Here is a 12,325-nt window from a genome sequence, read left to right on the forward strand (position 1 = left end):
CTAAGGGTTACGATTAACCCAGTGTTGTGCTAGTGCATCTGAAGTAGAAAAAACCCCGAAATAGACAAAATAGTACCTACTTCATAGAGTTGTTATGAGAATTAAATGAGAAAATGCATGTCAAGTGCTTAACATGCTGTCTAGAAACTAGTACATTTTTAATAGATGACATCTAAATTGCTGTTTCGCAAAACCATAGTTTTGGGACTATTTCAGACGTTAGAAATGTCTCATATACTTAGCATGTATCAATTTCAAACAAAAATATTAACATAAAACTGTTTGTGTTGTCTGCTCAGGTCTATATACATCACAGATGAACAGAACAGATCCTTGAACTCAACCATTCATTTTCGAGGGCCTACGATGTGCCAGGTGTTGTGTTGGGTCTTGGAGAAGCAGCACAGCAGAGTGCAGGGAGCACAGACTGGCAATGACCACGAAGGTCCACAGTCCCAACTCCACCTCCCTGGGCAAGTGACCAGCCTCAGGGGTGTTATGAGGAGTAAACAAGTCAGCCTGAGTCAAGCATTTAGAAGAGTGCCTGGCACATAGTGAGTATTATGTTAGTATTATAAATAAAACAAAACAAATGTATATACTTAAAGGGTTCAACTCCCCACTGCCATTTTTATACACCATACACAATTCCTCTTATCTGTAAAAGGGGGTTGTCTTATCTGTTCCAGCTGCTAAACAAATTATCATAGACTGGGTGGCTTATAAACAACAGCAACTTATTTCTCACAGTTCTGGAGACTGGGAAGTCCAAGATCAAGGCACCAACAGCTTCAGTGTCTGGGGAGAGCTGTTTCCTGGTTCACAGACAGTACCTTCTCACTGTGTCCTCACACGGTAGAAGGGTGAGGGAGCTCTCTGGGGTCTCTTTTATAAGGGCACTAATCCCATTCATGAGGGCTCCATCCTCATGACTTAATCACCTCCCAAAGGCCCTACTTTCTAATACCATCACCTTGAGGATTAGTTTCAATATATGAATTTGTGGGGGACACAAACATTCAGTCCACAGCAGGGGTCCGTCATACCTCCCTCCTGTGGTATTTAGGAGCAATGAGTTAGATAGTGTGTGTGAAGTGCTAAGCACAACCACAACATTCACAAGGTCATTATTATTACTGTTACCAAATAAGCTTAGAGAATGACTAGCTATTCTTTAACATGCAGTGCAAGGAAATGGTACTGGATGCCCTCATCTGCGTGAATGTCACATCACCTGGAGGGTCTGTAAGCAGAAAGTACTATAAGCCTCCACCTTGGCTCCCTTCTTCTCAGCCTCATGCGTGAGTCTGTAGCACCACTGAGCACGGACCCCTCCTTTCTAGCTCCCAGGGCCCGACAATTCAGGATTATTTTTGGCTCCTTATTGTAGACATAAGCACGAGTATATGATCACCCTACAACCAAAGGCCCCAAGGGTCTCCATCACCCTTCCTTCTCTCTCCCTACCCTCACTGCCACCCCTCAAAGGCCAGCAAGAAACAATGTTTGTGCACTGGCTTCACAAACTTGAAAATTGTTGCCTTATAATGTAAGAACAGCAAAACACTAGATATAAATGACAGATATGATTAACATAATAAGCTTCAGCTTATTTCCTCCAATGAAACTGATAGAGACACTTGGCTATAATCACTGAGACACTTTTCATTCAGTAAGTGCTTCTTACACATCATGGGTGCTCATCTAGACACTGTATAAAGAAGTATTTGCTTTCACGTATCACCTGGAATAAATGTACTCATAATAAGCTTATGAGATTACTCATAATAAGCTTTTAAATATATTTCTCTGCTTCTGTGCTACACAAAGTTGATTCTACAGGGGAAATGAAGCATTAACATAAGGAAGATGAATCCTTAATCACCGCAGAGTGATGATCCGTGAGTCCTTAATTCAACACTAAGGTATTCTATTCTTGGCTTAGAAGCTGAGGGAGTTGGGACAGGACTGTATTCAAACAGGTTAAGAACAAGTTGGGTTTGCTTCATCTCTGTAACTGTGAAAAAGTGTTAAATAATTGTGAAAATGGGTAAAAATGTTTTGAAAGCGCCCTTCCTATAAAAGGTAAAGCAAATGTTCCCTGAGTGAGGGATGGTTGAAGTTTTACCCTCTAGCTGCAGAAATGCCCAGCAAGGCCCCTGCCACTTCACACCTGTCAGGATGGTGGCTCCAGGTGCCCCACCTCTGACTCCAAGTCACCCAGACTCAGAGCCTGGCAAGGACAGGAAGCTGCCTTTACCTTCCCTCTCCTCAAACCCCACTCTGCCTCTCCTTGATTTTGACATTTAAAAAAAAGTTTCTGGGGCCTGCACTATGGCATAGTGGTTAGGTTCACATGGGCTGCTTTGGCGGCCAGGGCTCGTGGGTTCAGATCCTACACACAGCTCGTCAAGCCATGCTGTGGCAGCATCCCACATACAAAGTGGAGGAGGATTGGCCTGGATGTTAGCTCAGGAGCAGTCTTCCTCAAGCAAAAAGAGGAAGATTGGTAACAGATGTTGGCTCGTGGCCAATCTTCCTCACCGGAAAAAAAAAAAAAAGTTTCTTCTTGTTCTCCACATCCCCATATCATTTTCACGTTCCTAATATACATATGGGCAATATGATATATGGAATTATTGCATCCTTTCATTTAAACCTAAGCTGTCATATTAAACTCCCTTAGTCTTTCCTTGTTACCCTCAGTGTAGCGCCTCCTGCATGTGGAGAAGAGAGCCGAGCAGGTGGTGAAGGGTGGTGGGAAGCACTGGCCCAGAGGCGGGGGAGTGGGCTCTGGTGCTGGTTCCCCACCAGCTGGCCACATCCCTGCTCCTTCTTGGGTCCTGAGTCTTGTCACTGAAGTGACAGGCTCCACCTAGTTCACCTTCAAAGTCCCTGCCAACCCCAGAGGGCCTAATTCACAAGTCACACATTTCTGCAGCTGTTTGCAGTGTGCATAATTTGTACAGAGGAGAAGAGTTCCCCAGACTTTGTAATGAAGCCAGCTCAGCTCATCAGCCCCATTTCCTCTTGGTGGTGAAGTATGGATCTTGCCAATTCCAGTAATTCAGTCACTTCCAGTTTAAACTCTGTTGCCTTGGGGAAACCTCTCAGTCAATTCGGGATCCCCCCTTCTTTCTCTTTTCCTCTCCTTCTCTCAGGTTAGGATCTGGATTAAGGGAGGCTTACTGAACATTTTGCTGCATCTGTGATGGGCGTGGGTGACAAGAGCAAGGTGTCTCTGTTCTATGGTTGTCTTTGGCCTCCGATGACTGGGACTCAGCCCTCAGGTCCAGAGTGTTGCCCTCGGTCCCTGCTCACAGCAGAGCTCCCTCCTGGTTGTGGTGTCCTGCACGTGGCATCCCCTTTCCCTTGACCCATCTGTGCATCCTGAGCTGGGGGGCGGGTGGTGCTGGAAAACTCTGGAGTGCTCCCCCGGCATCACGCTGAAGTGTGGGCCCTATCAGCTGCCCAGGGAGCCCTGTCTTGTGCTTAGGTGCCAAACCTGAATGGAGACACACCACTCCCCAAACTTATCAGCGTCTCCAGCAGGGCTTGTTTTGCTAAAGGATGCTGGACCCTTCTCAGGAGCTCATCAGCATCTGGATCTTAGCCCCGTTTCCTCCAGTTCTCCTTTTCCCCATCACTGACCCCATTAAACTCATCTTGGCTGGAAAAACAGCTCTTATGTTATCTTAAATCCCCTCTCGCCTGATTTATTTATGGTATAATTTATTCATGGTATAATATATGCTGTGAGGGTGAGGGAGCCATTTAAGAGTATGAAGAGCAGGCCTAGTTCATTCTCAAAGGAACTTAGATGAAAAGAAAGATAAATCCATATATAGTTAATAAAAATATTTGTAAAGAGACAGACTAATTATATTGAATCCGAGAAAGGTTGGAAATGATAAATGAGATAGTAGGGTGGAATTAATCTGGATTACAAACTGCAATCCAAAGAGAGGGAGGGAGAATAAGAGAGTAGGGGTTCACTTGGGCAGTGGAAGAGAAAGCAGCCCCAGGTCTGGAGGTGGTTTAGGTGAATATCCACAGGTTGGACATGAAGGTGAAGTGGGGGTGGGGGATGGGGGCAGAAAATACTCTTGATCAGAACAAAGCTGACCAAGGACAGTGTAGGTGAAGATGGAGGACGTGGATAAGCAGCTGGGAGAAAGATTTGAGCGGGACAGTGTTGAGTTTGATTGGATAGGATGATTATGGAGGAGCCCAGTGTTGTAGAATAACACAGCCAAGCAGGAGAAATGGTTGTAGGTAGTTTAAGACCATTCTTCCAGGGAGGAGTGAAGGGGTGGGGGTGGGAGGGTGGGAGGGTGTTGGGGGTGGAGATGAAAAACAATGCTGCATTACAAAGCCATCAGAGCCTGGTCAATGGATTTGGACAGGATTCTGGTGAAGGGAAAGACATGGGCAGAAGTGGGACAGCTGTGGAACAGGAAGCTGCTGGCCCTGGCAGCTGACGGTGAATGATGAAAACTAGAGAGGCGGCAAAGATTACTGAGGTCTCAGACTTGCAAAAGCAACAGGACACTGGCACAGCCCACAAGGACGGAGAAGTTGGGCAACAGGGAAGGCTGGGTGAGGAAGGGTGGGGAGTTTGAGGTCTCAGGGCTATTTATATTCAGCTGGAAATGTCCTGGAGCCCTTGGTACGTGACTGATAGAAGTGGAAAGGCCAGGGTGTGTACTGCAGTAGGAGGGTGGTGGGAGGCAGTAGTGGGTGGTGCAAGGCGAATGGAGGAGTAGGGAGCTGGGCTCTGTCTGATGATAAAGACAGAGTGTTCCACTTAGAAATGTGTAAGTCAGCAAAGGATCTTGTCAGCCCTCTGCCACTCCATCTCTGAGCTTGGAATGCTAAGAACAGAACCAGGACATCACTTTCTCATTTCATTTTCATTCTATGTATAACGTGAAATGTATAATTCTCTTTAATTTAAAGCACTGACAAGGTAACATGGTTTATCACAAGAAAGGAGCACGGGATTTGGAGCCACACAAACTTGGATTAAAACCTTAGATCTGTAAAGAAAATGTGGTGTATACATACAATGGAATATTATTGAGCCTTAAAAAAGAAGCAAATTCTGACACATGCTACAACATGGATGAACCCTGAGGACATTATGCTAAGTGAAATAGTCCAGTACAAAAAGACAGATATGGTATGATTCCACTGATACGAGGTATCCAGAGTAGTCAAACTCGTAAAAACAAAAAGTAGAATGGTGATTGCAAGGACTGGGGGGAGGGGAGATGAGGAGTTGTTGATCAATGGGTATAGAGTTTCAGTTTTGCAAGATGAAAAAAATTCTAGACATTTGTTGCACATTATGTGAATATACTTAACACTACTGTACCCTTAAAAATGGTTATGATGGTAAATTTTATGTTATGTGTTTTTTAACCACTAACAACAACAGCAAAAATCCTAGATCTGTTTGGGTAGTGAACATGAGAACATGATGTAATCTATGCAGAAATAGAAGTATAATGATGTACACCTGAAATTTATACAATGTTATAAACCAATGTTACTGCAATAAAAAAAGGAAAAACAAAATCCTAGATCTGGTCTTAGTGGCTCAGTGACCTTGTCCTTGTACAGGCAGACTAATTTCCTGGAGTCTCAGTTTCCTTATCTGAAAGATGGGCATAAAACACCCACCTCATAGAGATAGTCGGAGGATTAAATGAAAGCATGTATGTGAAGCTCCTAATACTACCTAGCACATAAAAAGTGTTCACATTTTAATTAAATTAAATACACTAAATTTACTTCCCTATTATCAAAACCTGATTGGTTTTCTTTTAAGGACCTAGACCCATTTGGGCCTTCAGCAGCATATCGTAGTGCAGCCTACACAATACTGAGGATGAAATAATTAATAGTCATTGCTGTAGTTGCTATACCCAAGGAATTTGTAATAGGATTTGTAAAAGGACTGCATAAGAAGTGTCCCAGCATCCCTGTTTTTGATCGGAGGAGGGTCCCAAATGCAGAAGTCACTCCTCCCATCAAAAGAAGCTGAATATAATCTCTTCTGACCACAGAAACTGGACAGAATTCAAATGCAGCTGGCCAGAACACTGGATTTTCAGACTTTTAGAGCCTCAAAAACATAGAGAAGCCCTTTGCAAAGTAGAAGTCATGAGCAACAGGCATTTTGGTGAGCCTAAGGGAGAGAACAAACCTCCTTAGGAATACTATGACTAAATATTTGGTGCATAAAGTGAAATTTGAACAAGTCCCAGTGTAGAGACATAGACCTTATTGGAGGTATACGGCAAGATCAAAGTGAAATATGCTTAGGAGAATCACCAGAACTTGGAAACCCAAGATGTAGAGGAATTCAGACAAGACTAGAACAGAGAACATTCTCTTAGCCACCCCTGGCTATGAGTTTTTCTTACTCCTTAGTGACAAGAATTTGGGAGTTTATGCCAAAATGCCTTTCTATATCATGTACAGTTTGTTGCATAAAATTATAAGTTAACTGGAAGTAACTAAATTGGTCTTATTTCGTAAGCACTCTCAATACTTCCTTTTGTTATCTTCATAAAGTCCTGGGTTACGGACAGCCACCAGCTATTATTATAAGATACCTGCACAGGGTGGACTCCCTCTGACTATTGCAGTTAAAATCCTGGTGCCCGGAGTTTCCAGGTAAGCAGCAACCCTCATACAATGTTCTCTGGGTGTGCGGCGTATAACAATAGTGCACCACACCCGGAAAGACAATATGCCAAAATATTAAAATATCCTACTCAGGCACGATGTCACGCAGAACACGCATGGCCTGGCACAAGCCAGTCCGTCTTAAGATGTCAGGGCCCTTGAGGGGGTCTGTCAGATTGACTCGATACTTTCATATTGCTCTCAACTTTCTTAGGCTGTTTTTTTAAAGTGTTCCATGGTCCGTCCCCACCTTAAGTGACAACATGGTAGAGGGGATAGAGCAAGGGTCTTTGGCGTCAGTTGAAATCTCATCTTTCCCTCCTTTAACAGCTGTGCAAGCTGACCATATTACTTAATCTTTCTGAGCCTCAGAATTCCTCATCCATGGAGGAGACTCCTAGAAGCTTCCTCAAGTGTTAGCCCTGGACACTTGTCAGCCCTTAACCAAGGGGTTAAGATTAGGTAGGTGCTTTCATGGCCACGGCCCAGGTTCATTTCTCGGTCAGGGAACCACACCACCGTCTGTCGGCTGTCATGCTGTGGCGGCTGCATGTGGCTGTGATGCTGAAAGCTATGCACCGGTATTTCACATACCAGCAGGGTCACCCATGGTGCACAGGTTTCAGTAGAGCTTCCAGACTAAGACAGACTAGGAAGAGGGACCTGGCCACCCACTTCTGAAAAAATTGGCCTTGAGAACCCTATGAATAGTAGTGGAGCATTGTCTGAATTGGTGCCAGAAGGTGAGAGAATGGTGAGGAGATGGTGCATAAAGACCCAGCAGGGTTCCACTGCTGTACACACGGTCATGAGGAGTTGGAAACCACTTGACGGCACTAATAACAACAACTCTCCAGTTTATGGAGAGAAGACACATGGTGCAGCTGAAGGGTCCAAGACACTGCCTGCTCCATACTAGCTGCTCCCTAAATGTTAGTTGCTTCCCCCCACCCCTCCCTATGTCACCCTCTCATTTCCCGATTCTAATTCTTGTTTCATTCTTTCTAATCCCAGGAACCGGCTCTGAGGCCTTGACCTCTTTCTTTGATGAGTACTTTCATTCGTGGACACTCCCATTCTCACACACACTCACAGACTCTCTGATAAACAACCTCTAATGTTCATAAAAATTTCATCTTTCTTGCCTTTACACACACTCTCCCCTAACCAATTATTTTTCTCCCTTTAAAAGAAGACTGACTGGCCCCTTAATTTCATGGTTGTCCCCAGTGACTTAAACGTATGTCCCCAGATTGCTAGCATTTCAGCATTCTCCAATCTTGCTCTTATTGGGACCAAGATCTTTTTCGTTGCACTTCCTACCATTCACTATCTGGTCTACAGGGTGGGATCGTTTGTTTTGTGTTCCCATGCTTGGGTGTGTGAGAGGGAAAGCACGTGTGTTTTCTGAACGTGTCTGTTTCTCTCTCTTAAATGCCAGTACCACGTTTTAACCTAGAGCCCTCATCTCATTTGTCGTCAGTGGCCCAGCAGCACGTACGTGCGCTGGGCCGAGCCTCTTCTTTCCACCTCAGTATCCCGCTCAGGAACTTTCTCCTGTGTAGCCACTGCTAATTAACTCGGACTGAACCCCCGTCTCCACAGCTACGTGTTCAGATGAACGAGGATCTCCCCTTTTCCTGCAGAGGAGATCAATCTCTCCTTCCCCTTTACTTACAGCCGACTTCCTCCCGGAAGTGGGCGGTGTTTATTTTCTAACATCGCAGAAGTGCCAGTTAAACGTTGGATATTTTTCTTTGGGAAGTTGAAAAGTGTTCAAGCAGGTCCTTTTCCCTTTATAATTGTGCCCATATAATTACATCTGGCTCATAGAGGTCCTGTTAACTTAAAACATGTCTCTGTCGTTAGAAACCGCACGATGGGCTATCGGTTCCCTGCAGTGAGCTCTGGTGAACTAAGGGGGCGGATGAGGAGGGTTTTAGAAATGAGATTTGATAAACCCTGGGGCTCGGCGCCCTGCAGCTTTACAGAGCGCGGTGAGGCAGACTGCTGTTAGGATATGCAGGACTCCGGCTTGTTTATCTTGTTTCTCCACAGACATCTCGGGACACATGTGGTGGCTGTTTTTGTTTTGACTAATTTTGATTTTTTTTTTTAATACCCTAATGGTTAAAACAAAAACAAGCTTTAAAAATGACCTAATCTTTGTCCAGTGTTACTTCTTGGGAAATCACGAACCTCCAGGGAGCGCAGAGTCCGAGCGGGGCTGGCGCAGGGAAACGAGACGTGGAATTCGGAACCTTCTAGGCTGTGTTGAATAGCCATTAAAGTATTGTGGGATTTGGACCTTGGTTCTCCTTCTGCAGAAATGAGAGTTACCATATGTTGACTGCCATATTTAAATAAGGAAGAAATGTAAAGATATTTCAGTGTAGAGAACTGCATAGATTATCATTACTATAATGATTATAGGTAATATAATATAGGTATAGTATACATAATATTCCTTTCGTAAGAATCCTCAAAAAACCCCTGATGTAGGTACTATTCTTACCCCTGGTTGACAGAGAAGGGACCAAGTTTAGGGAAGTGATGTCAGAGGAAGAACGGGAAGGCTGCCCCCTCGGTGGGACTCTAGAGGTCTGCCCTTAACCAGCACACTGCTGGTGATGGTTACCTCAGTACTGGCTTTTATAAATTATAAATTACAAATATAGTTGATGTTCATCGTAAAAAAAAAATCCAAACAACAGAAATATTTAAAGCAGAGTGATAGGAGCGCCTCCTGGGAAGGGGGTTAGCAGTCTGGTGAATGTCCTGGAGGCCTGCACACTGAGGGCTGTCTGCTTGTGTTAACACAAGTTAGGTCGCACTCTGCACTGTTCCACGTGACAGGTACATCTTTATTTTAAATGAAAGGAACGTGGGGTAGTGGATAAGGGCAGGCTTCCGCATTAGAGCTGTGTTTAAGCCCCCAGCCCCACCTATTACTGGCTGTGTGTTTTGGGGTAAATTATATAACTTTTTTGAGTTTAATCTTTAAAATGGGTATCATGCTATTTCTCTCGTGAAGATTAGAGGTGATATATGTAAAATGCCAGGCACACACCACATAATGAGGATCATTATTATTTCTAATTAATTAAATTCGAGGGTATTTTTCATTCTTGAACTGCAAAAATACTATGTTTTCCTCTTGATTTGAACAAGATTGGTTGTAATTTATAACATTGTCTTAGATGCTTTATTTGGATAAATTCTTAATGGGGTTCATTCCTGTTTTCTTTTTTTTAAATCGGTAGTTTTTAACCTTCAATGCATATTAAAATTACTTGGGAAGCTTGTAAACACCCCAAACCAGGCCACACCACAGACCAAGTGCATCAGAATCTCTGCGGTCATGGCCTAAACATCAGTATTTTCCTAAAGATCCCCAGGTGATCCCAATATTCAGGCAAGGCAGAGAGTCATCACTTTATATGATGCTCTGTGTGCTCTCAGGAAATAAACATAGACAAGAATGGGATGGATTTCATTTGGTGAATGTGTCTGTATTGATGGAAGAGTTTATTACCTTTCCCCGTTTAATGTAGTATAATTAATATTTAAATATACATGCGGAGTATAAATGAAAATTAAGATCAAATAAGATAAATGAAATTAAATCAAAGTAGTGTAATTGTAAAGTAGATATATATATTTATTATAAAAACACATTAAAGATATTTAGAAAATAGGAAAAAGAAAGAAAACAATTCACTAATAGTCCCACCACATTTATATATATAAATTTCTGCTGATGTACTAGCATTGGTGTATATATTTTTTCTATAAACAGAGTTTAAAGTATATAATTATTATATCAGACTTTATAATTCCGTACAACTTTTCATTAGTGAACAGTTGTAGTGACCAATTGCCTTATAGAGAAATTGGCTTCAGGCTCAGAGCTCGGCAGCCAGCAGGGACCTGCCTCCTCCGGGCTAAGGACAAGTCCTTATAACGTTGTCCACAGTGAGGAGTCTACGTTCGTTCAAATTCTTTTGTTACTTTGATTCATTTTCTCTTTCAGATTGGAATAACTCAGTGAGAATGTTGGGGCGATGACAGGGATTGGCTGGAATCAAGAGAAAGGAAAGACTGTCATTACCACATGGAGCTGTGAAGCCAGATTATAGTAATTTGTTCTCACAATGAAAGCCTCACTTGTTAGGAAACTCTTCACGAAACCTCTGGAAGAATGCACAAGCAACAGGCAACAGTGGAAACATGTGGCTGGGGAGAGAATTCACCCTACACCGTTTTGTACCACATTCATGTGGTTCTTCTCCAAAAAAGTAAATATAGAGTTTCAGACAATCTATTTTTTAATACCCATAGCTACTTTCTATCATCCATTCTCTGGGACAAGTGCGGTGTTGGGTGTGTTTATATGTGTTTTCTCATTTTCTTTATTCACACAATTACCCTGTAATAATAATTGTGCAAATAAACAGTTCTTGACCTCTGGAAGCTTACTGATAAATCTGCCCACAGGTATGCAGAGGAACCCCAGGACAAACAACAGACAATTCACTCGATGTCAGCCATAAGGCAGGTGTATTTGAGGGAATATGTTGTGGGAGGAACATACTTAAACAGGGTGGAGTGAGCCGGAAGTAACCTTTCTTACCGAATCGATTCCAGGGAAGGAAGGAAGATTTCAGAGGTTGTTTCAATGACAGAAGAGATGTTTGTGCAGTGTGGGGGAGGAAGCACGTTCCAGACACAGGTATACATACCGCAGCCCATGAGGGGGGCCTTTTATGTTGGGGTCCCATGACTGACAACCTCAGAAAGGGTCCCCATGCCTTTTCTTCATTGTAAAGTGAACCCTGTGGGAATTGTAAGATGAGTTTAGAACAGTGTCAGAGATGGTAGGCCCTCAGGAGATGTATGCTAATTGACCGCATTTATCTAACTCCAGGAGAGGGGAGCCCCCTTATTCCGGAGGGCCCTCTATCCTACACTGGAAAGTCTGTGAAGACGGTACATTTATGCCTATTGTCCTAAGTGAATTGAAGGCAAAGGAACAGAGAGATGACATTGAAAATTAGGCTGGGACAGTTTAGGCAGCCCAGAGCTGCCAGGCAAAGGGCCCGGAGACAGAAGAGGAGGCTCTTGGTACCTCTTGGAAGGAGATGTGGCCAGTGATTAGATGGAAAGGAGAAGAGGTTTTAGAATAAAATAGATGTCCCCAAATAACCCACCAAAGACAAGTCTCTAGCAGGTCTTTACTGAAGCATTTCTAGGCAACTGTTGTCAGCACCAGGACCGAAGACAGGAAGCACAAGCTTGACCGTTTCTCGCCCCCTCCACCCCCCTACCTACACACCTTGTCATCTTTAATTAAGTCAGCTCCTCACGGGATTCTGCCATTTTGCTGCAGGTAGGTGCCCTCAGTCTTGCTTCTTGTTTATTCCCATCAGATCTTATTACAACTTGTGATAATTTTCTCTCTCTTCTTGGTTGGTTTGTTTTTCTTCTTTCAGCTCCCTGGACAGTGAGCTCTGTGAGGGTGGATGTCTGGGTAAATCACCCTGTGACTACACAGTGCCTGGCACATGGGAGGTATTCACTAAATATTTGCTGAATTAAAAGAATAAGTTGAAGAATATTAAAGAATAAA

General features: G+C 43.4%; 1 long non-coding RNA gene across 1 annotated transcript; it reads left to right on the forward strand.

Annotated features, from left to right (window-relative positions):
* Window positions 1-309: 309 nt before the first annotated feature.
* LOC147916182 (uncharacterized) lies at window positions 310-11,245 on the forward strand. The gene is made up of 3 exons (XR_015553365.1): window positions 310-554; window positions 10,730-10,994; window positions 11,194-11,245. It is a non-coding gene; the product is annotated as an uncharacterized LOC147916182 (long non-coding RNA).
* The last annotated feature ends 1,080 nt before the right edge of the window (window positions 11,246-12,325 follow it).

The sequence above is a fragment of the Ceratotherium simum genome, chromosome 10 (assembly GCF_057802395.1).
Source record: "Ceratotherium simum simum isolate JZ-2026a chromosome 10, ASM5780239v1, whole genome shotgun sequence".
NCBI classification, from domain to species: domain Eukaryota; kingdom Metazoa; phylum Chordata; class Mammalia; order Perissodactyla; family Rhinocerotidae; genus Ceratotherium; species Ceratotherium simum.